Raw genomic sequence first — 23,971 nt, 5'->3', positions numbered from 1 at the left:
GCTTCTTTCTCACTCCTTGAAAAGGCTGAGGGAGAAAATGCCATAGAAAATCTCATGGTTTGCTAAAAGCACAGTTGTTAAGAAATCTTGTTTTCTTAACAAAAAACACTGCACATGGAAGCAAAGTAAAACCAGGAATTCATTCACTATAACCCATCAGCAGGCAGATGTCCAGCTATTTTTTGGGAAGCAAGGCCTCAATAGGCATAGCAGTTTCTTGGGAAGATAGATGACATCACCACAAATGTCCTCCCATCATTCTCCTTTCTTTCAACTTTTATTTCTAAGGAGGACATCATATGGCATGGGCTATCCCTTTGGTTATTTGGGTCAGTTGTCCCAGTTATTCCCTCTGCCAATCTCTTGTCCATCTCCAGCTTACAGACCTTCAAAGTGGTTGGTGGGGTGTTGGAGAGAAAGCCCTGACACTGTGCTAGCACTGCCCAGCAATACCCAAACCCGTGTGCTACCAGTGTTCTTTTCTACCTACTACAGATGAAAGGAACAGAACCTCTAGGTTGCTGTGCAGAAAGTTGAGTCTATCCTAACCAAACCCAATACAAAGTCAGTTTGTAAGTTGTCTGACACCTCTGAATTTCAGACTATTCTCATACAAAGTAGCCTGGGATCAGACACACTTCTATGACTCTCTTTGAAGCTGCAACTTATGTCCACCTAGAGTTTAAAGTAATCCAAGATACCTTCAGTTTAGAACTGTGTGATTCTGCTAGTGGCTTTTCAGTCATGCCCTGAAATACACAGACTGGATTTTTTGACTGTATACTCAAAGTCACTCACTCTTTTCAGTGTGACTAAACTGATTCTATGCTTCGAGTGAATGAGAGAAAAATTAACCTAAATCACATACCTGTCTGCCTAACTCCAAGGTGACCATGCATGATGTTTTCAGAAGAGACAGGTTAAATATGCTGTCAATTCCAGAAATACTGGTGCCTGTCAAACTTGTGCTGAGTTCTTGCAGTTGTCCTGTCAACATGTTGGTGGGCTCTATTGTGAATTCTCACTGGTCTTTGCAAAGAAAGCAAGCTGGAAAATGGAGGAAGCTGACAAAATCACTCATATCACAAGAAGGTTCCTGAACAGAAGCCTCTTACTTCTAATTCCTATATGTAATGGCCAAGAAGGGTAATTTGGCTCCTGTTCCTGTTTTATACAAGTGAAGAAATATTGCTAAGTGTGCTGCTGCCCTTCTTTTGAAGGGGCATCAATATCAAGTATTCATGTGCATGGATATATCCATAGTAAAAGCCAAATGAATACAGAAGGGGAGTAGTGTAAGAAGCATTAGGATCCAGCACAGTTTATTTGAACTCAGAATGAGTGCAGCTAACTGCAGCATATAGCTATATTAATAAATTTTCCAGATACATGTAATTCATTCTGTGTTAAAAACTGAAGTCCCCAGTATCTTTATTTTATAGTTGTTTAAAGGAAGCCTAGCATGCAAAGGAAGGAGTTAAGATAGTTAGGGGAATTATGAATTGTTAGTACAGCCAACAGGCCACCCATAAATGTGTATCAAATGTTGAGCTCAGCAGGAGTTAGTTACAAAACTAGGACATTTAATGAGTCATGAAGTGCCAAGAATAATGAGACATGGCATTAAACAAACCATTCCTGACTCTCCTTGGCTTGTCCAGAGACGATGGCAAGAAGCCCTCTGCTGTTTCAGCTTTTCCTGTCAAAAGAAAACTTTGGACTCAACTGAATTATAGCCATGGCTGAGCTGCCTCAGCCAGGGAGCTGGTGCCGCCTGGGCGGCTCTGGTGACAGAAGGATAAGCTGGCAGCCAGCATACCTTCTCTATTCCTTTGCAAGTCATTGATTGTAGCATTTAATAGTGTTATATTCTTAGCTCTCCCTCTGCTTCCAGCTACTCACATGAGAAACTATTAATAGTTATATATCAATGAAGAGTAGGAGAGGAAGAGGTCTTAGAGTGGGGTGGGAATTTGAAACATACCCTGCATGTCTGAGGGTAAATCCTGTTGTTGGTTAAGTGTTAGGAGTGCTTAGCCAGTTGAGGGCTAACACTTCTCCTAGACTTCCCCTCACAATGGCTGTCAGGACCTGGAGTATTCCAGCAAGTTGTCATTGCTCCAACCACCCTCCACCTGGCCCAGGTGCAGCATAAAGCTGAGATCCTTGCCTGAGAACTGGCCTGAACTGTGTGAAATGCATGTTGTATCTAGGCTTGGCTCAAGTTCCTAGCTTCACCTCAGGCCTTCCTTATTACTTTGGCTTTGCCTGGACAGCACTGGGCTGCAGCTGGTTATGGCTATTGCCACTGGACCTGGCCTCATCACCTTGTCTGGCTCCCAGCTCAGCCCAGTATTGCCATTCCTGGACTGCAGTGTCATTCATGGAGCAGTGCTAACCTCATGGCTGTGGGGATTGTATGTGGTGCCAAGGGTGAACTCTGATGGCTGCCAGTAGAAATTCACAAAGCAGCTGCTAAATAGTGAGAAGAAACTAAAGTGTTGCAGGAAATGGTTCATGTAGCATAAGGGGAGGTATCTTTCCTGGCCTGCTGCTCCTGACACAGACCATTACCAGAAGCTGATGCTTCTTTGTTTCCCCATTTCTCTGCAGGTGTTCTGCTCTGCCCACAAAAGAAATTATAGATCTGCCTCATTAAGTTTGGGTATCAGAAAAGTAACAGTGCTTGCTGTGAACTCTGCCTGCTTCTTTCTGACATGATGGGACGAGTTTCAGATGGAGAGTCCCCTTAACCCAAAACATGTCTGAGAGGTGAACCATCCCTTAGAAATTAATTTTTTCTTCATGGGTTTTGTTTAGAGTTTAGTGTAGCCCAGATCATCTCCAGCTTCCTGAGTCTCCACTGTGTGACAAGAGTGCCATGGCGTGTGTAGCTTGGAGTAAAATGTTACACAGCCTTTATTGCACATGGAGGATGCTACTGTAAGTTCTTCTCAGACCCACGGGTGAAATGCTGGATTTGCTGAGGAGAGTCCTATGAAAAATGGCTCTGGCCCACAAAGCTTGCAGATTGCCTGCAATGTCTTACCTGAAGTCACCTGATGGGTTTAGCTGGACTTTCTTTCACGACCAGAATAAGAGTGTAAAGAAAAGCCTGCTGTGTGAAGACCCAATCAGAGGGGCCAGGGAAACCTTATTCCCCAACAGACATGGCCACTCCTGCTTGTCAAGACAAATACAGTGCCTCAACAGTTGGTTTGGAGTTAGGGACTTTGCCTGTCAAGGTGGAGTCTACTTAAGAACATTATCTTGGAGGAAGCCTCGCTTTGTGGTATCATCAGGTCCAAAACTTATCCACAGCCTGAAATTAATTTTTAACTCAAAAAAGAAGTAGGACTTTATAGACAATGATTCTTTTAGAAGTCACAAATTTTTCCCTTGTACAGGAAGACACTCCAGCCCTGTGTGGGGAAAAAAACCTTCTGCCTGAAATCTGTGATAGATGAGCCTTGAAGGAGAAGCAGCTCTGTTGTACTTCTGTGTAGAACAAGACACTCACTTTGTTTTGTTTTATATATTTTGTTAGAAGTCTGGATCTTAAATTTTAAATCAAGTCTTTGGGAGCACACTGTGAAGCCGACCATCAGTATGAATAAAATATGTTAATAGGAACATGTTGAATTTAGTGCGACTGTTTGGCAATCTCTGTATTGCAGTGGGGAAGGATTTAGTTGTGGCAATGCAGAGTGGGTTTTTTTTTTCTTTGCTCAAGTAAAAGACAGAATACAAATGAGGTTGTTGCTGCAGAATGCCAGATAGTGGGAAAGATACACCATGTCCAGACTGGGTATTTCAGTGTTTAAAAAAAAAATTATGGCAATACTAGAACTTTAAACTTCTAACCCATAGAGATAGAAAGGCAGAACAGTGATGTCCCTAGATTCTTGTTATCGTTGTATAAATCAGGAACATTTACTAAACAAGAAATATGCCTTTGCATTGCAAAACCCTGTATCCATCAGGTTTCACCTGCCTTTTTGGGGAGACAGGGTAAGGCAGCTGCCAAGGTTAAAAATTGCTTCCTAATTAATGTTTCCATACTTCCCTAGATAACCTCTTAGCAGAGGAGTTTGCTCTTTGTGTAAACCACTTCTATTTACAGTGCCATAGCTCCCTAATTCAGCCAGTGTAGTTGTGATTTCAGTCCTTAACAGGAAGATTTCTACATGTGGTGTGACCCTTGCAGGACCCTTTAGACGCCATGCTTTTCCTGCTCTCCTACTGACCCCACTCCATCCCCTTACATGCATCTGCTTCCTTCCTACTCACTTGCATATATTTTAGTCCTACCCAGTTCTGTTCTCCCACATTCTCAGCTCTGCTGAGGGGCTCTTTACTCCCTCAACCTACTTCAACTTCCTCTGCCTCCTTCACTTGCTTCTCAGTGTTTTCCCGGCTCTCTACTCACTTTCATCCAAACATGTTTAAAAGATCCAGCTGTAGCGGCAGCCACTTGCAAAATGTTTGACAGATGGCAACTGATGACTTTTTGGTGCTCTGCTCCCTGATTCTTCTCATCTTCTTTGAACCAGGCAATGTGTACACAGCACATTGGCAGCAGGAGCATTCAAAGTTCTTCCTCCTTTGCTTTGAATTATTTCAGAATCTTCCTGGGCCTGAAGCTAAGGGAAGTTCAAGCAGCCACCATATTGCTTGCTGGTTCTCCTCAGCACAGGGGTGTTGATCAAACTCAGTTTCTACTACTCAGTTTTTAGTTTTACTGACCAGTATCATGGTGAAGGCTATGGAGAAGGGTCCATCCATCTCTGTACTAATGCTTTTCATGGTGAATCCTTCCTTTCTTTGTGTGCAACATACTGCCAGGAAAGAGTTTGTCGTGGCTCAGGCAAGGCATGGTATCCCCACCTTTTGTTGCTGTGTTGGTCTTGCTGCAGGCTCCAGGGAGGCAGCCCTGTCTTGTTCCCAACGTAGTCCACCAGTCCCTGCAGTGACCAGAGCTGCCCACAGCACAAAGTCACAAACAGAATGACTCCAAGGGAAATTGCAAAGCTAGGTCTTTCACAGCTGGCTGAGATGCCTCTTCTTCTGGACCAATTAATAGGGAGGTTACATTTCTCCATAATTTCCCTGAGGACTGAACACATCTCAGCAAGTAAAAGAAAAAGGGTGGTAACTCACCTCTCGACCTGCTTAATTCTTTCCAGGATAGTCTTTTTCATGAAGAATTGAGGCTGTCTGGGATATACTCATGAGACAAACCAATATGCTAAAATCTGTCTCAAATCCAAATGAAAATTTGAAATATGATAAAACAGTTGCAACACTACAGTCATCAAAATTAAAGTGCTTTTTTTTTTTTTCAGTTATATAATTTCTCCCCAGCACAGAGCAAGACCCCATTTTCCATCCCTTTGTTTTGCCTTGTGGGGCTGAGTCAACTCCTTGACCCTTCCTTGTTTTACTTCACTCTAGAAAGAGCTTGAACAAAGCAGGAAAACTGAGCCCCTAATCCTAAAAATCTCCTGCATGTTTTTTAAGATCAGTGAAATTATGAAACTTTGGTTTCCTTGTTCTTAGACATAGTTTTTGCAGAGGCATCACAGGGGTGAGATCTGCGCCTAACAGCAATGCTGCCTTTTTTTCAGGCAATGATAGAAAAGGTCTTTCTGACCTGCAGAGCAGTCTCAGAGCAGAGTTGCCTCTAGCTGCATTGTCCCACCTCTTACATCTGTCAGGCAGTTGACAACTTCAGTTGACAGCTTATGGATTTTTATTCTATTTTCTTGCAGCACAACCTCTTCCAAATACCAGCATCTGTCTCTTCTCTGAGGGGACCTATCTAGCATCTGGCACCAGCTTGATTTTTGACTCTGTTTGGGACAAATTCTTCTGACTTGCCTATCATGTAGCATACTGCTCACACAGACTTTTTAGATGTGCTGTGCATGGTGCACAGGAACACAACTGCAAGATGTGACACTGTGCTGAGAAGTCTCTTCCCTGGAACCTCTTGGAGGGAGAAGCTCTCACTCACTGCATTATCTTGACCTTGTTCAGAAGCAAAGGTGCAAAAGTATTTCTTGGTCCCAGAGTCTAGACAGTCACAGGTTTGATCAGGACTGAATTTAAACTGTTTCCTACAGAGAGTACTGTTGTGCTCATGGCCCTATGGTGACCTTGGGGCACAGCATGCAGAGGAATGTCCCTAGGAGTTTAGGGCTGACCATGTTGTTAGCATTGTCTTTTCCTTGCCTAATACCTTATTCTTGAAATAAAGGAGTCAGGATTGAGTGTCCCTTGGACAGAACATTAGCTGATCAAAGCATAGATATTTCAAAGTGATTTATTCTGGTAAAGATTATTTTCTTGCTTGACAGTTGCTTATTGTTTGTGCTCTGTGGCAGTGAAAGGCCAGTATGTGATGAGGAATAGGTGATCTTTAGTTTAGAACAGGAGAAGTGAATCAACAAACCAATAGCTGGAACTGCATTTGGGACATTGCTTGGCACCCTCCTGTTCTTATGGCTTGACTGTGTCTCAGGATTTCAAATCTTTGGATCCAGTCCAGGATTTCTGAAGAAGTCATCAGTCTTTCCCAGCAGTAAGAGGTAGTGCAGAGAGCATCGTGGGTTAATGATGATAAAAATACCAATAAAAATAGTCTGACAAAATTACCCTCAACAACCATTTTCACATATTTGTTGTTTTGATGCAACATTTCTGGGTTTATTGACAGAAACAGAAGCACTTTCTCATCCTTCCATTTTAAAAAAAATTGTTTGTTTATTTTTCACCTCCTTTTCTCCTCTCTAACAGTTGCTAAGGGAAACAGAGGAGTAAACAAGAGGAGGAAATTGAGAGGGATAAAGGAAAAGAAAGCAATTCAGATTTTGTTATTTTGAATAAATTTTTTCAACCAAACCCAGCTATATCATCATGACAAAAATACAAGGAAACTCCTTTCAGCAAAAGCTGCTGGTTCTCTGTGCTTTCTCAAATCAATTCCTACTGCATTGTGTCCCCCAGGTGTAGCAAAGGCTAGCATGAGGTATCCAGAAAATGCTGGCTCCTGATAACGTGGTTGTTTGGTTTTAAAACTGCAGAAATGCAATGCTAAACAGCAAATCTTAAGTGTTTTCTTAACAATTATCAATAGCTGCTGCTTCACTTTACAAAGTAACTTTAGGTTGCTCCTTTCTGCACCAGTGAACAAACCCTCCTGAGATTCTGCACATACTGGTCTGGTAGATGTGCTGCAGGTGTGCTGGAGTCCTGCTCCAAGAGGATTACTATTATTATTATTATTATTATTATCATTGGTGAGAAACTTCGGCTGCCGTTCTTGAGCTGAAATCAATGAAGCTCTGCAGAAAATAGGAGGTGAATAGCAGTGATGCAGCAAAACTGTTTCCTAGGAAAAAAATCTTTTCTACAAGGGTTCCCACTGCTCTGCAGAGACCAGAAGAGTCAAAACAAGTTCTGTACACTTTTAGGCAGTATCAAACATATTTTAGCAAAACTGATGCTCTTTATGGAGTTCTAGACTACTTTTCCACTAGCCAACAATTATGCTGAATGGGGAAGAAGGTTTGAGCCATGCAGTCCCAAACCAGTAAAATAGCAAAAGGTTCAAAAAGGAAGTGATCTCTGATCTAATGCAAAACTTGATATATATTTTCAAAATACATCTTGGCTGCAGCAGCAAAGTAGATAGAATCAGAAGTAATTCTGACTAGTATGCTGTGGTTCAACCCAAAGAAAAAATTCTAAAGGGAAAAAAAATGTATAAAAGAATACACTGAGCAAAATGGAGCTATCATAAATAATATTCCTTCTACACCTTCATTCTTAACCCTGAGCTGCATTCTGTGGGTAAAAATAGCTGCTGCTAAGCATATTAGTTGCTTTAAAGAAGCTGCAGTGCCATCACTTCTAGAGGAACTTCCTGTTGTTTCTAGGTACAGTGTTAAAATAATATTCAGAAAATAATATTGGGGTTGCAATAGAACTCTTCCAGTTGTTGTTAACTTTCCCAAAGAAAACAACCTAGGAGGGAAATTAAAACACACAAGCCTTATTTACACAGAGGCCAGTGTAGCAACACTGAATACTTAAGATCTCAAGCCCGGATGAGAAAGAGCTTCAGGGATCTGTCCAGAGGGATCTTTGTCAGAGGGCCCTCAGTCTCCCAAGTGTGTTGGCACAAAGGCACAAGGGAAGAAGGACAAAAGCAATCTTCCCCAATCTCCTGCTTGGTCTGGTAGCCAGCATAGGTTAAAAACATGCAATATGTGGGAGGGCTGGAAAGAGAAGAAAATACACTGCCAGGCCCAGGTTGTGGTGGATTATTAAAAGTCAAAACACCTTGCCATCTGATAATGGGATCAAAATTCATTCTTACGGCTGCTTCAAGAGGTCCATGCACATGTCATGCTATGAAAGGATGAGTAAGAACTCTAGGCTGAAGCAAAAACTTACCAACTTATCATGCAAAAACTTATCAAAACTTATCCCCTCATCCAGAGGGGAAATTAATGTTCCCCTCCAGTCACTGAGTAAGGACCACAAAGCAGATTCTCACAGGCTATAATTCTAGATAGAAAAAGTTTGACATCTGAGTTATCTAGGTCCTTAGTGTACAAGGTCAGGAGTCAGTCCAGCTTTTTCTGAGTACCTAATTCAGAAGTTTTGCCTAGGGATGCTGTACATTGCTCACGTTACCTGTTATTTGAAAATACATACAGAAGCATTTATAGCACATTTCCACCCAAGATCAATGCAGTGGTGCCGCAGTGCCCCAGAATCCCTCAGTACCACAATATTGTACCACAATATTGGCAGAGAACACTAAGAGCCATTTGGCAGTGGAAGAGCATATGTTTAAGAAGGGACAAAGAAAACATTTTTAGTTCCTTTATGCTAGGCAGGAGATATGGAAAGAAATAATGGATCACATTACAGGGGTTTCACCGTGATGAGGATGTGTTCTCCTTGTTCCTGCTTCCTGTGACAGGACTGTCACTGCCAGGCTGCAGATCAGGCCTGGAGGAAGAGCAGTAGCTCTATTGCACCATGGGCACCTTCCCACCATTTCCTTGGAGACCTTGCCTTGGGCTTTGCAGTCCACAGTTTTACTGCCCAAATTTTTTGTGTCCTGCGGGAGGAACTCCACCAGTCTCCTGGGAAGGCACCCCTCATCCATGTTGTGCTCCTCTTCACTGATGATAATTGACTTTCCCTTTCTGAATCTCCTGGGCTGACTCCCTGGCAGCTCCACAGCCTTGGAAGCATCTGGTGCATGTAGAGAGACAAATTGTCAGGGAGAGAGAGTGAAAGCAGATGTTTAAAACACCCGTAAAAAACCTGCTGGTGCCTGCTAGTGAGCCTCATGGAATGCTGATTTGTATGAATTTCTGCTTATATAAAGCTGGTCCTTTCAACTGCCTGGTATTTTTAGTAGCCTAATCATTTGCATAAGAATACAATCTTGGTTGCTTAGGAAAATTGTATGTCCTATATCACTGCTTCAAACTCCTAACCTTTTCCAGCATAACAGGCTCTGATACTTGGCATTTACACACAGCAATATCTTGAGCTTTTACCAGTGAATTGCTAGTCTCCAATTCAGAGTACCTTCCAATATCCATTTTTATCTTCAAGAAATAAAAATAAATTTTACTCTATTTCTTCCTTTAAAATATGTGGCTGCTTTGGTAAGATCATGTTTGCCTATTTTGCATGGACTTCAGTTTGTATGGATGGAAAATTACAGGTATTTATAACTCCATACATATTTGCATCTAAACAATTGTATGCATCTTGTTCTAGCATTAACTAAGGAGAAACAAAATCTTTGTTCATCAAACTAAACTTGACTTTTAATGTCCAAAACCAGAGTTTGGTTATTCTAATCATCAAGCCAGAAAATATACCACTGTTGAAGACCAGGCATATGCATCTCATGAGGAAGTGCAAGCAATTTCCCAGCACTTCACAACCTAAAATACATTTTAATGAATTCCTGAATGAAGACTCATCAGTGCAAAATACCTCTAGGAAATTAGTCCTGAGTCCTCATACAGCATCAAAGAGGCCATGCTAGTTTGGAAGTGCTTTTCTTAGAGAAAAGGTTAATGGCTTTGCTGCAAGCTAAATTTTTTTGCTTCCCAATGGCTGTTGGAAAACCTCACTGTAAATTGAGTAGATCTGAACCTCAGCCTAGTGCAAATTACCATGCATTCAGTGTTTCTTCTTTGTTTTACTGTCAGTGTTCCTGAACTTGCTTTACTCTGACTTCCCAAAGGCATGACTAATATCCTGTATTTTAGCCATATTTTATTTATGGTTAAAAAAAAAAGAATAAGGTGAAAAAGGTTCAAATCTGTGGCTGCTCTGGTTAGATTTCTATTGTCACATCGAAGGAGCGGATATGCTGGTTCTCATGCTGTGTTGGCAGTGGCTATTGGAGAAGAAGTAAAATAGAATGTGCTGTTTACTGAATGGTCACTGCAGAAGAAGGTCACTGTCCTTTTGCTCTCTGCCATGCATCTTGTATTCTGAAGTGGCTGTGAAGGAGGAATGAGCATCTGGTTCACAACCCAGCTTGCTACCGCAGGTCAAGAGCTGCAGGAAGCCTCACCCTCGTGTGCCCAGGCTTTGCCGGGTGCCTCAGCGGCTCTGAGGCAGGGCTGTGGCTGCTGCACAGATCTGTAGCGGTGCAAACGAGGCAGAGCTGAAATAGGAAACAGGGCGTGTTGGCAGAGCTGCTTCTGAGTGGGCTCAACGGAGGAATGAGACGTGTCAGATGCTGTCTCAAGCCGTGCAAAGCGACAGCCGGCTGCTTTCCCTTCCACCTCGGCTAAAGTTCTCAGGCTGTTTTCTTCTTAGACAGGGCTTCAGGTCCAGCCAAGAGTGTGAAATGCAAGTATAGGGAAGGTGGGAGAAAAGGGACATCAGACTTCTCCAGCAGACAATCCCCCTTGTCCTTGCAGGCTGGTGCATCTCCTGGCAGAGCGGGGAGCCGTGCCCTCTGGTGGCAGAACTGGAGAGGGAGAAGTTTAAAACCTTTTCAAATGTCCAGTCCGAGAACACCAAAGCAGTCTGAATGTTCTGACCCCTGCCAAAATATTCGGCCTCTGATTAGGTTTGTACTGCACTTGAAATTCAAGCAGCTTCCGTGTGAGGTGGGGTCCCTCATTGCAGCCAGGTATTTCCTTGCTGCAGTCAGAAGCTCACTTGTGCTGGGAATACCATTATCCAGGTGGGATGGCAGATTCTGGAGTCCTCCAGCTACTCAATGAGAGCATGTTCCCTGCCAAGCACAGCTATTGCAGCTCAAAGAACGCAGCCAAGGCTGTCGGCATTTGAGTGCTTCAATACTCAATCTGTCTCTCTTTGTAGTGAGTCCATCACACAGCAGAGTTAGGGATAGCTCCTAATAGTTCATACTGAAGGATTAGGTTGATTCGGATTCAGATGTGGGAGAAAAGCAAATAGAAGAGGTTTCCTGCTTGCAGGGAGAGCACAGTCCAAATAGATTTTGACAAAAACACCTGTGATTAGAGTGAGTGATCTGTTTATCAAACTGTGAATGTTTTGTCCTTGAAGAATGAGTATTTTACAGTTGCTTTTAACCTAGAGGAGTGTGGCAAAAGCACTTTATGTGAGCTATCTCAGCACAGAACCTGTATGATGCTTGAACAACTGACCATCCCTTTCCATCATGCTACAGATGCAGCACAGTACAGGCACATCCATCCCTGCTGAAGAAATCTTGCAACCGAAATTAGAGGATCCTCAGTTTGCAGACTTTTGAATCCTGAATAAAATTATGTTGCTGCTCCTAGGCACACACAGCCTCCACAGAAATCCTTCTAAATTCTCATTCCGAATGAGCTTTACCACTAGAGGAAGACAGCAACACCTTTTCTCATGCAAAATTTTGGCTGCTGGACTCTCCCCTCCTGTATCTTCATGTGCACACGGTTGGGTTCTGGCAACATGGGTTCATGACAGGAATCAGTGTTTGGAGTTAGGAAAAGATAGAAAGAGGAAAGTAATTCCTGAGCATCAGGTCCCTTGACCTGTTTCCTTATCAGTACTGTAGCAAGTTACCATGAACTATAGTTCAATACCTTAAAACCTGCCAACTTTAAGAGGACTTTCCAAGTAAAAACTTCACACAGTTTCTCCTTTTCCTCCTCACCTTCAGCCTTTCAGCAGAATGGAGCACTAGAGCAAGGATGCTTTCATCACAAGGCATCTCTCTGCCTTTTTCTCCATTTTCTACCAAAACAAGCCCAGAGCTCAGAACTTGGTATAACTCCTGTTGCTGGAGGAACATGGAATATGTCCATAGATAGCTGAAAAAGTCTGCCTGTGACTGTGGTTGCAAAGATATCTCACCAAATGGATCTGTCTGTGCTTGGATATTATGTTAGCTGCCTATGAGGGTTTTCTGTTGTGGAGGGCTCAGGAGCACTTAGATATGTGTATAGCAATCTTTGAAATAATTAAAACAGCTTTTGTAAGGAGACTCCATGGTTAGTCACACCTAAAATGAATTACCAAGGAAGGCTGGTGCAATAGTCTGTTGGCTAAGAAATTATTTCTTTAGCTCTATGCACAGCAGGAGGCTCAGTTCACTAAACCAGTGGATCTGGAAACATTGGTTTCAAATGATGAAATAATTGATTGAGATTTATTTTATAGGTGAGCCAGAAACAGTAATAGAGTGCACAATCACAGGCATTTTGTTTCTTCACAAATATGTTAAGAGCCTAAAACTGTTGGCTTGTTGTCTTAATGGGTTTTTTTCCTGCTTTATTTTTGCTTTAAGTGGGAATGCAAAGCCTAAAGTTTCATCAGGTTCATAAACAATTTGCCAAAGTTCCAGTAGTGAAATAGGAATGTTGTCATATCCAAACTGAAAGACCAGAAAACTTATATTCCCCTAATTGTTTGTTTGCCATTCAAACAAAACTTTTTTAACAGCAAGCAAACAGAAATAATTTTAACAAATTAATAGCAATAGAAATTACTTTGCAATTGAAATTTGTGCTCACTGGTGTATTACCTGTATGATAGTACTGCTAATTTTTTTGTTGCTCACAGACATTTCAAGAAATCAAAAATTAGGAAATTCAGAATCATCTAAGCACAAGCAGGACAAAAAAAAAAAATTGCTGTTTTTTGCACAAGAAACAAAAGATATTCTTGCCATTTGGAAGCAACTTCTATGGATTCTGAATTGCTAGAAAAGAGTCCTCTCAGTTTCTAGTCTATTCTTCAGTTTTGCATAAATGTTTCTTGTTTGGAAACTGCATATTTGTGACATGCACTCAGTATGTTAATCCCTTAAACTATTTATTTATTTATTCCATTATATATTTAAAACCAGCCTTTTCTACCCAAACAGACATCTAGCCTACATAGATTCAACTTGCAAAGGGATTTTTTATAACTACATACTAACATACTGTCTCGGTTCATTGGTCCCTGTATGATCATAGCAACAATGCAGTAGCAAAAGATATGGAAAGTCTGTTTCCCTGCAGCTGATGGGGAAACATGATTTTGTAGAAGAGGCTTCTTTTCTATGCAGTGGAGGATCACAGACAGCAGCCTGATGCTGGGAAGGTTTTCTGTCTGGGAGGTGACATGGCTGCATGTTTTAATATTTTAGAATTCATTTACTTGTAACTCCCACTTCCACCACACTAAAAAACTCATTTTGGTGCCAGACTAGTCACTTATGGGAAGTCTATTGTATATCAGAAGGTGGTTTAGTAAACAATATCTACCCTTCAGGAAATATTCCTGTATTTCCTATAGTGTCTGGTAGACTATAGGCTCCTATAAACTCTTATATTTTATTATGTCCTCATTAGATGAAAACAAAATGCAGAAGTGCTCATCTCAGGCAGCTTTAAATCTTTGTTATTTAGCGGATGTTGCAATGTCATGTGTTCATTCTCAAAAAACGCCCCCAACTTTTGAAAGAAACTTCACACAACATTCTAGCTGTTTTCACATGCTTTAGCTGTGAAAAGGAAAATATTGCACTGGGAACATCAGCCTCAGTTCTTTTTCCTTTGCAAATTCCCTTCATGGTCCTTCAGAAACCCTTGTCCAGTGGAAAGTGCCCCTCCCATAGCAGAGGAATTGAAGCTAGATGGTGTTTAAGGTCCCTTGCAACCTGAATCATTCTATGTTACTCTGATTCTAAGGATGAAGTAGCTCTTCTTCAAGGACTAGTCTTCTGCAGTGTAACAGGATGGTGAGGAGAGGTGTGCAGTGCCTTGAGAGCCCCACCTGCAAGTGCCTCCATCTCCCAGACTGCTTGGCTGGAGGGAAGATCAAAGTTGTGACTACTGCACTGGTGTGAGTCTCAACAGTAGCAGTGTGCTCCCACCTTTCCTCTGCCTCTGTACTGGAGGAGTGGGCTCAGCAGAGCTGGGGGATGAAATGCATCAGCAGAGGCCGGTGAAGGAGTCTGCTAAAGCTCCATCTCTCCTGTGCCTCTGCATGAGCAGCTCTTCACGTCCCTCAAAAGAGAAGTATGAGTACTGCCTGAGTGTGGCAGAAGCATTTATTTTGTTTCCCAAGCCTGCACTGACTGTGAGGCAAAAGATAAAATTTGAAGGAGAAAGACATATTTTTTGAGTTGTTCCTTATTTCAGATGTTCAATTCCACTTCCAGTCTTAAACAATGCCTTTGTTCACAAAGCTAGGACATTTCCCTTGCCCAGGAGGGAGCTTAGACACTTCAATTTGCAGATAGTGCTTGGCATATGGTTTTGCTGCTGCACACAGAAGCATGAATGAAATGAGCTTCGGGCTTCCAGGAGATCTCACGGCACCTCAGCCAGGGATATTTGTTATGCCTTCCCTGTGCTGAGTGATCCTGGTTGACACACACACAGCCCTACATTAAAAGTTTTAAACTGAGTTAGTTCTCTTTTAAACATGTTTTCTCTTTATTGTTATGGCTTGTTTCCAGGGGCATGGTTTGCCCTTGGCTGATTGAACTGGCCTACCAGTCAGTCAGAGCCTCTGCAGAAGTGCACCAGGTCTGGCCAGCTGTGTTAGCAGAGGCTTTGTCTATACTGGCAAAGCTCAATTTCCATATGACTTAATGGTTATATTCCCTGGCCACCCTTTTTGTGCCAGTCAGCTCTGGCCTGGAAAATGGCTGCATACCATTTAAATGAGAACTTGGGGAAGAGCAGTTCCAAATTATTTTCTTATGAACTGATTAACCCTGAGTCTGGTGTCAGTTTCTGTTCACCTCAGAGCTCCCTGGATAGGTCTGGGATCAAGCCCAGGATGCACTTTTAAGGCTCTGAAAAACTTACTGCATGAATATAGGTAGCACCTTTCCTGGTGTTTGGCAGCATCTCTAGGTCTACAGATGTACCAACAGGCAAGAGGGGTTTGAACACAGCTACCCTGTGCTGGTGGAGAATTTAGGTGGCTCGACATGACTTGATGCCCATGTCCCACAGCCCTTGAATCTTTCATTCTGTTTTATTTAATAATAGAGACACAACCTGACCTTGAGGGAGCCATCACTTGGCTAAAGCATTGGTGAGGACAACAGGCAGTTCTGCAGCTGAGAGAGACACAACCTTCCCATGCATGGAGGGACAGTGGTAGCTTTTGTTCACCATCACAGAAGCAATGCTGGGGTCAGGGCAGGAGATTCATCTGCTTACCATGCAGCAGCTTCCAGCAAGTCTCCTTTTATTCTGTAGTGCCACTGGCTGGCATTTTTTGTGGTGGTTTTTGGAAGATACTTCTATTTTGATAACCCTTTGGCCTCCGCAGTATAGATGCAAGTCTCCATGAACCAAACTCTGCATGGTGGTCTCAGCAAAATAAGTTTACACAGGTGACATTTCAACACAAACAGAATCTGCAGCAGAATATAGGATTAGCATTCACCCTGAGGGCACGATGAGCTTTTCAGTAAGAAAAATGGGAAAAAAGAGAAAATGGAGATCAGATTATGTAAACCATCTCTGCTTCACCCAGCTAGAAAAATCAAGCAAGGAAAACCAATGAAGATCTCAGCTGTCTTACAACCTTGACAAGTAGCAGAGCCTGGAGAAGAGGCTGGTGACAAGGAGCAGTCAAGTGCCATAGTTAGTGGCCTGCCAGCCCTAGAGTCAAAGCTGGATATCTCTGACTGTGGTAGGAAGGCAGGCAGGAGGAGAGCTGGGGGTGAACAGCTGCTGTGAGAAGGTTCTCTCTTTCTCCTGCCCCTGTCTTTTTGGACTCACTGTTGTTTGAGTGGAGTTAATGTTTGCTCTGGCCCCATCTGCTCTTCACAGAGCTTTCAGTAGTGAATCCAGCTATGGCAGCCTGATACTGCTTCACAAAATTAGCCCTCAAAAGTCCCTGGGACAGCTGCTGAAGGGAGAGTCACACCTCAAAGAATGGTACAAAGCTTCCAATAAATGAGGTGGAATTGCTCCCTATCCACAACACAGGGACACATTGGCCATAGGCTTCCTTAACATAGAGTGGATTCCCTCAGCTCTCAGCAGAAACTCATAGCAGGGGTTTTGTCCTCTGAGCAGCATCCAGCCCTACAGGATCCTGGTTCTCAATCACATTTTCGAGATACTGGTGACACATAACCAGAGCTTTCTGTATCTGTCTTCTATGAAATGAGAGGTTTGAAAAACTCAGAGTTGGTTTCTTACTGGCTTCTTCTCTCACATCCTGCCCATGGTGTAGCCCACTGGCCTAATCTTCACCCGTGCCACTCAGTTTTTTGAGTTTCAAGGTTGTAGCTACAACCACAATGTTATCTTCCTAGCCTCCTGCTGTTCCAGGCTGTCAGGATCAGATGTGGAGTCCCCCATAGAAGCATGGCACTCTGCCCATTCATACCTTCAGATTCCTCCTCAATCAAGATAAGCATTATGTTGAAACCTGGGTGCCCCAAGAGATCTATTATCTGGATGTTATTTTAGCTAGCACTTGAAAAGCTATTCTGTATTCATTCTACAAGGGTACCTATACTAATCTGCTCCTGGGATGAGCCTGCAGGGATTTCGATGCACAATCTGAATTTCTCTCCTTCTGAATACCTTTAGAAATAAAATTTGTCTCTTTTCTTAGTCATATTTTACCTTGTTTTTATTTTGTAGTTGGAGGTTGGTTATCTTCCTGTTTGTTGAAATCTTTCTTACGATGAAAATACTTTATTCTGCTTAATAGCCATACTTCTTCCAAAACACCTCCTAAAGTCTCACAGTATCTTTGAGGGTGGCATCTGCTAGATGGTACTTTCAGAGGAGAGACAAATGCTCCTCTTTATTCAAGTCAACACAGAATAGATGTACCAAATTCCTCACACTCCCATTTATTTTATGGAGGGGTGGGCAGATGAAAGAGAACATCTCTCTGGGGATGAATGGATGCTTCCCAGCAGACCAGGATGGTGTAACAAGGCTGCACAGTGCCTGTGTGGTACCAGCCCATATTGCAGAAGCTATTCCTGGAGCTCCTGTTCTGAAAGATGAGGACGGAATCCCTGCCTGTCTCCTGGTATAGACTGATGTCAAATACTGGCCACACTCTTATACTCAGTCCTAGGTCAGAGATACAGTCCCAGCCAGCCTCTGCAGTGCAGTATTTGTGCAGCAATAGTTCCCCTGTCCCCCCAGGACTGCTACAGCTCCAGTGTCTTTTGGCAGGGCTTCTGGGATGGATGCACTGTGCTGCTGGGCATCCTGCCCCCACCTACCAGATTCTCAAAGCATCTTTTATAAGAATTCCTCCAGTTCTTCCAAACTAGGAATAAAGGCATAATTTAAGCAAGCAGACCAGATTTCATCTACTGCCAGGAGATTTCTATCCTGCTTTACCTGCATGGAGGATTGCAGATCATTTCATCTCAGAAAAAAGCCTTTGCTCTTGAACTGGCTTGGATGTACTGCAAACTGGCTGACCTTTACTGCCCGTGTACTTTTCATATGTTTGGCTTCCATCAGCTATCCAATGGGTGCGTTGAAGCAGATGAGATTGGCCCAAATTTACACAGGTAAGACAGAAAACACCTTGCTTAAGATTTTTCAGATGACTAACGTGACTTTGTGGTTTCAGATCAACCTGCCAGAGAAAGACAGGTGCAGTGGAGAGAAGGCAAATTTTATATTGGAATGTCACTTCACCCATCAATTGATCTCCAGTCTAAGAGCAAAGCAATAGAAATGAGGTTGGAAGGAGGAGAAAGGGTAAGTCATCTCTTTACTCTGTGTACAGACTTTTATTAATGTGATATGCAAGATAAGCTCTAATTCTCCTCCTCCCTTTTCAGTGTCCTTTGAACAAAACCTCAAGGTGAAAATACTTTGGTTCTCTAAATGTGAAAATTGCTGCCAGTTTTCCTCTGCCTCAGCAATGGTGGTGCTGAGCACTCCAGGTTTTTTTGGCTTCACATCTGTCCAGTCCCACTGCATATTCTGGCTGTCTAGGTCCTTGGTTCCCTGTTGAAACCAAAGGGAGACCTGCACAGATACCCACAGGGGTACGGAGCTGTAGGCGATGGCAGATGTGCCTCCTGCTATCCTAGCCCTGCTATGGAAAAAGACACTCAGTGGAAGAACACAAGTCTACAAGGTTGTGGCAGAAGCATAGTAGCCCTCATTTACTGGACTGGGCCTCTGAGAGTTGGAAACTTTTCTCACTGCAGCCTTTGAATGCTGCCCTCACCTACATTTCCAGCCTTATTCCCCTCCTAGGGCACAATTTGGTCAGCAGAAGTGCTTTGGCCCATACAGATTATGCTGTTTCCCCAAAGAGAGCACAGTTTTCTGGCCAAAAGGATTTTGTGGCCAACGTAATCACATTCACATGAAGGCTTTTTCCAGCTTTGCTATATTGTTTGGGACTAGAGAATGGTCTGAGGGTAAATGACACTCCTGGAGAAAGAGCTTTGCCAGAAGAAGTTCTAGTGCCTTACTCTTAACAGCTACCCTTCTGGTTCTGTATCTCTGATTATTTTTAGCTTGCCTTTGCAATAGACAAACCCATACCTTTCTCATGAATAATGTGAAACTTTCCAAGTTCAGAGTGCACATTTTAATTAAGTCAGTGTTTGCTTGAAAGAAAATGATATTGCTGCACTTTCATTTGGTAATTCAAGTAATACTCGCTGAGTGTTCACTGCTGACCTGCAAGCCTTCATATTTAAAACAAAATGGGAGGAGGGGGAGAGGAAAGGCATTTTTTTGGCAAGGAAACTGCTGCCCTCAGGCTATTAATGCATCTTAATCCTGAACAGAAAATGAAATCACTTTGGGCGGGTGCCAAGCAATACAGTGACTTTCCTCTGATTTTAAGGAGTTCTTGAACAGCCTGTCCTGCATAGACTAAGAGCCATATTCTTCATTTTGTTCTGATTTTACACCCATTTTATACCCCCACCCATGCAGTGTCCCATCAGAGTTTCCCCATATTAGCAAAAAAAAAAAAAAAAAAAAGCAGTCCTCGTTGCTGCTGTTATTTATTACTCTTACTGTGATTCAGGGTCTGTGTTACTGTTGCTGATACTGGACTTCATGCCTGCAGAGCCAGTGGGCACATTTTTTCTTCTGATTGTGCTTTTGAGCAAAATTACCTCTATATGGCTTTTTCTGGTCCCCTGATAGTGTTACTTAGAAAAAAGTCTAAACATCTTCCTGCATGGCAAAAGACCTGTGGTAGTCATCAGGCTGCTCAAAAAAGCTAAATAGCATCTCCTTGTCATTGATTTGTCCCAGGGCATGATTCATGGTCCTGTTTAGCTACCCTAATGCTGCAGTAGTGACAAGAGGGGCTGTCTCACATTGTTTTTTCTGCTCCCCTGGGGGCTTCTAGTTACCTCTTATCAACTCGGACCTGGCATGAGATTCTGTGATCTGAATCAGATGAGCTGAGTTCTTTGGCTGGAAATTACCCCAGGAAAATGTATGTTGGATGAGTGTGCTGATCTGAGTGACTGCCCAGCCATGCATTGATGTGGAGGTGCAGGAGCAGGATGGTTTCAATTGCTGGCAACACACACTTTAATGTCCTCTGATCAGTAGCTGCTATGATGTTAGTTCTCTCCTTGATGTGAGCAGAAATGCAAGCATTGCAAAAGAGGAGAACAGGACATGAGGGAAGGAGCAGATGGGAACAGAGCAGGGGCATGGGGGGCTTCTGGAAACACAGCAAATGACGTGGGCTGGAGCTGGAGGCTTTGTGGTGACTGGTGAGAAACTCAGGGCCAATGAACAAAGAAACAAAGCTCAGCAAATGAGCTGCATAACACTAATTATCAAGGAAAATACCCAAACCTATGCAGGAAGAGCCCAGTAGTGGGTGGAGAATTGAGGCTTTAAGGAAAATTCTGCTTTGACAGAGAGGAATGGTGTATTGAAGGAGAAGGTTTTAACAGGGTCAAAACAGAGAGGGGCACAAGGAAAATTAGCAATGAAGATCCATTTAGCAACTGAACAGAGGGAGCTCAGAGAGCACAGGCATCATTGAGAAGAAGTTGCGGTGGTGTTACCTCATTAGATGAAGAGAAGGACAACAGAGTGCCACAGGCAGTGCTGAGAGGGGAGGGAGGTAGCAGAGGTCATGAGCCATACCCAGCAGTTAAAGAGGAGCCAACAGCAGAGGCAGATCAGCAGGACATTGGTGTGATGCATCGCACTGTGCAAAGCAAAAAGCAGACCTGGCTCTCCACAGTCCAGGTGAGAGCTTGTCATTTGAGCAGATGGAAAGGTACCTGGCCACACCCACAGGTGTGACTGCAGAGGACCTCCAAGGACAGCACTTTAGGAGCAGTGACATTGCACTCTTCCAGTGCAGGGCCAGGAGTTGCACTTGATGATCCTGATGGGTCCCTTCTAACTTAGCATATTCCATGACTGTATGAACTTCCATGATATCTAGGGCCTAGGAGACACACTGGTGACACTGGATCTTCTCATGACTTTACAGGCCAGTTACCACCCTAGGATAGAGTAAAGGAGAAGCACAACCTGAGCTGTCCCATGAACACCGTTGTGAGGGCTGATAGGATGCAGAGACCTGCATTTGGCACAGCAGGGAAATGCAGTGTTGAAGACACACCATACATCAAGGTGTCAAGTATCTCCAGTGCTGTGATATAAAAATGCCAGGAAAACTGGTCCTGGGACAAAAAATTTGATAAAAAAATTCAAAATCTGCCTAACAGAAGAGAAAACCAAGTGTTTTCCTGGATTTTGAAGACATGGAATGGAGAGTTTGTCAAGACCCTGAGGGCACTGTCTCTCTCCTAGGATTTTGGTTGGCAGCTTCAGACCAGCTGGCTGGTCAGAGGTGGTGAGAAAAGAGGATCTGGGAGAAGCTTTTGTGGAGGATTCCCTGCTAAGCTCTACTGAGATATTTTCATGGGAGACCCCCCCTTCCTTATCCTGGATGCTGCTAGAAGTCACATCTCTCTCATGCTTGGCTGCTGCCTGAGCTGCACTATGGCTGTGTTCCTGCCAGGCTGGTACCCTGCTGATGGGAGCCCTGACCCTGCCACGGGCTCTCAATTTCCCATCTGAAACTCAGGCTTGCCTCTTCACTTGGGTGTTGCTGCTCCCTGCCGTGGTTTCATTGTGCCTGCCAGGCTGGAATGGGGCACTTGTCCAGCAGTGGAGCTGTGCTGCAGCAGAGAATGATGGATAATTTCTCCTCTGCTGCAGGAGAATTGAATCAGCAGGAATCATTGAGGATGACATACCAGGCTCCCTTGGGATTCGAACACAACCCCTCCCTGCAAACAAGTAGCTACTGCCTAAAATGAACACACACCATGGCATACACCAGCAGCAAGACTCAGAAAGGACTGGGGAGCAGAGCCTGTGCTTCAGCTAAAGACAATTGAGCCAATGGAGAAAGAAAGCACTGGAATGGTATTTCACAATAATCACAGGGAAAGAGAGAAATATCATTATAATCTGTAGTTGCAAAGGCTATTGAGACAGAAAGAAAGCAGTAAAACATCACACTTTACACACCCAAGATGAGATCACCTATCTGCTTTCTACACAAAATATACTACGTGTACTTAGTGTTCCATCTAGGTACAGGCAGTTCAGGCTGGACAAAGGCAGCAGAATATTAATGACTTTAAGACAGCATTTCAATTTTAATCCTCTTAAAATGCTGCCTATGCTGGAGATATTTCCCAAAATATTCCTAAAATAATATGAAGCTGATGAAGTGCAGGAGTCACTTTGGATAACATTCTTATGAATGACAGACCCAGAGAAAACATGACAAAACACCTCAAAATTAACAGCATTACCTACAAGAAGCAGAGACTGCAGCCTGAAAATGAATCACAGCAAAATGCAAATCCATGCAAAGGAACTGAATTATTTTGTCCATGCTGCAGAAAGGGGAGACATCAGATTTGATTCAAAGTAAAGAAAGCAGCTAATGAACAGCAATTTCCCTCTCAAAGTCAGCAACTGCAAGGAATATTGACATACCTATCAAGATTTATACCATGAGCAGCATAAATGCATGGCTCATGAACTGGGGGAAGATATAAATTAGAAGAACTAAGAAGGGATCGTGGCAAGAAAACCTTGAACAAGACCTCCAAAGCAGTTTCTTTGAAATCAGGCTAAATCAGCAAAAGCAAGGGAAATACCACATCAGACAGTCAAAGTAGTAGGAAGAACCTCTGGTAGTTTATAGATTACCTGAAGCTAATGCTGCAAAATGAGATTCCTGGAAAAGTCCTTGTTTGCCATTGTCTGGATGTCAGAGTTTTCTCTGGCACAATGCTGGGCCACAGGCTAGCATTGCAAGAAATTTGCAGTCTCTTAGGATATGTTCTTCACAAGCGTCATGCTCCTGTACAACCAAGTAATTCACATGTAACTCTAAAACTAGAAAGATTCAAATTGAAAGGGAAAATATAAACAAGGAAAACCAAGTTCTTCTGATATATCCTCCTTGAAATTTTATACAGATAAGGAAAAAAAGAAGAGTTTGAGGAAAAAATCCATACCGATAGTCCAGCACTTAACTGTGCCTACATTAAAGTTATCAGAAATAGCAAGAAAAGCAGAATTGGTATGTGCTCTGTTTTAAAAGGAAGCAAAGAGAGCAGAGTGACCTGCACAAGAATAACAAGCTCCCTTGGCTATTGCAGACTTTTGGGATGAGCAAAACATTGTCTGCAGAGAAAAGATTAAGGATGAAACATAAGGAGAAAGTGATTCCTAGAGAAATGGATCTGAAAAAAGAATAGCTAAAGGGGATTGTTGCTATAATGCTTGACAAAAAAAAAAATAAAATAGAAAAGAAGTGTAAGTTTTTGACATGATGTGAAACCACAGGTAGGAGGAAATATGGACATTAGTGCTCAGACCAGAAAGATTATTGCAAGAAATTAATCAGAGTTTGTTTTATTGGCAGAAACTGACAATGATGTATTCTCTAGAAGAGATACCACACTCATTGTGAATTATTGTCAAAAGGTAGGTGTTGTGTAGCTACACCATTACCTAACAAATTCTATGGCAGTGTGCTGAATCCCACAAAAGCAGCATTCACTCAGCATACAATGATGCCTGCAGTTCATCAGGTAAAGACAGCAGGGTGAGAGAGTCCAGGAGAAGTCCTTGGGATGTTGCGTGCTGTCTGTGTGATTACTGTTTTGGGAGGGTAGGGGCACACTGTGAGGAGCTGGGAGCCAGCTATCGTTGGAGACAGACAGATTTGTACTGTAGCGAGCGCTGCTGCTCCAGGACGGTTTAGGTGAATGGAGACGAGAGATCTCTGAAGGTTGCTCTTGGGATATAAGGTTTATTGGGGATGCAGAAAGGTCCTGCCTCGAGCTGCCAGACACAGCACGCGGCCAGGCTTGAGAGGATGGGGGAGGGGAGAGACAAAAGGAAGCTCTAGGAGAGGAGGAGTTCTAAGAGGAGGGGAAGTTCCAAGAGGAGGGGAAGTTCCA

General features: G+C 43.0%; 1 long non-coding RNA gene across 3 annotated transcripts in view; it reads left to right on the top strand.

The window, feature by feature from the left end:
* Positions 1-23,971, top strand: part of LOC110480739 (uncharacterized) — a 40,555-nt gene that overhangs the window by 4,895 nt on the left and 11,689 nt on the right. For all 3 annotated transcript variants that reach the window (XR_014952993.1, XR_014952991.1, XR_014952990.1), the window contains exons 2-3: positions 18,100-18,230; positions 23,431-23,492. This is a non-coding gene — a long non-coding RNA (uncharacterized LOC110480739). The remainder of the gene's footprint in view (positions 1-18,099; positions 18,231-23,430; positions 23,493-23,971) is intronic.

This window comes from Lonchura striata, chromosome 1 (genome assembly GCF_050655825.1).
Source record: "Lonchura striata isolate lonStrDom1 chromosome 1, ASM5065582v1, whole genome shotgun sequence".
NCBI classification, from domain to species: domain Eukaryota; kingdom Metazoa; phylum Chordata; class Aves; order Passeriformes; family Estrildidae; genus Lonchura; species Lonchura striata.
Note: the sequence above shows the minus strand (reverse complement) of the source record. Positions and strands in the feature narration are given on the sequence as shown.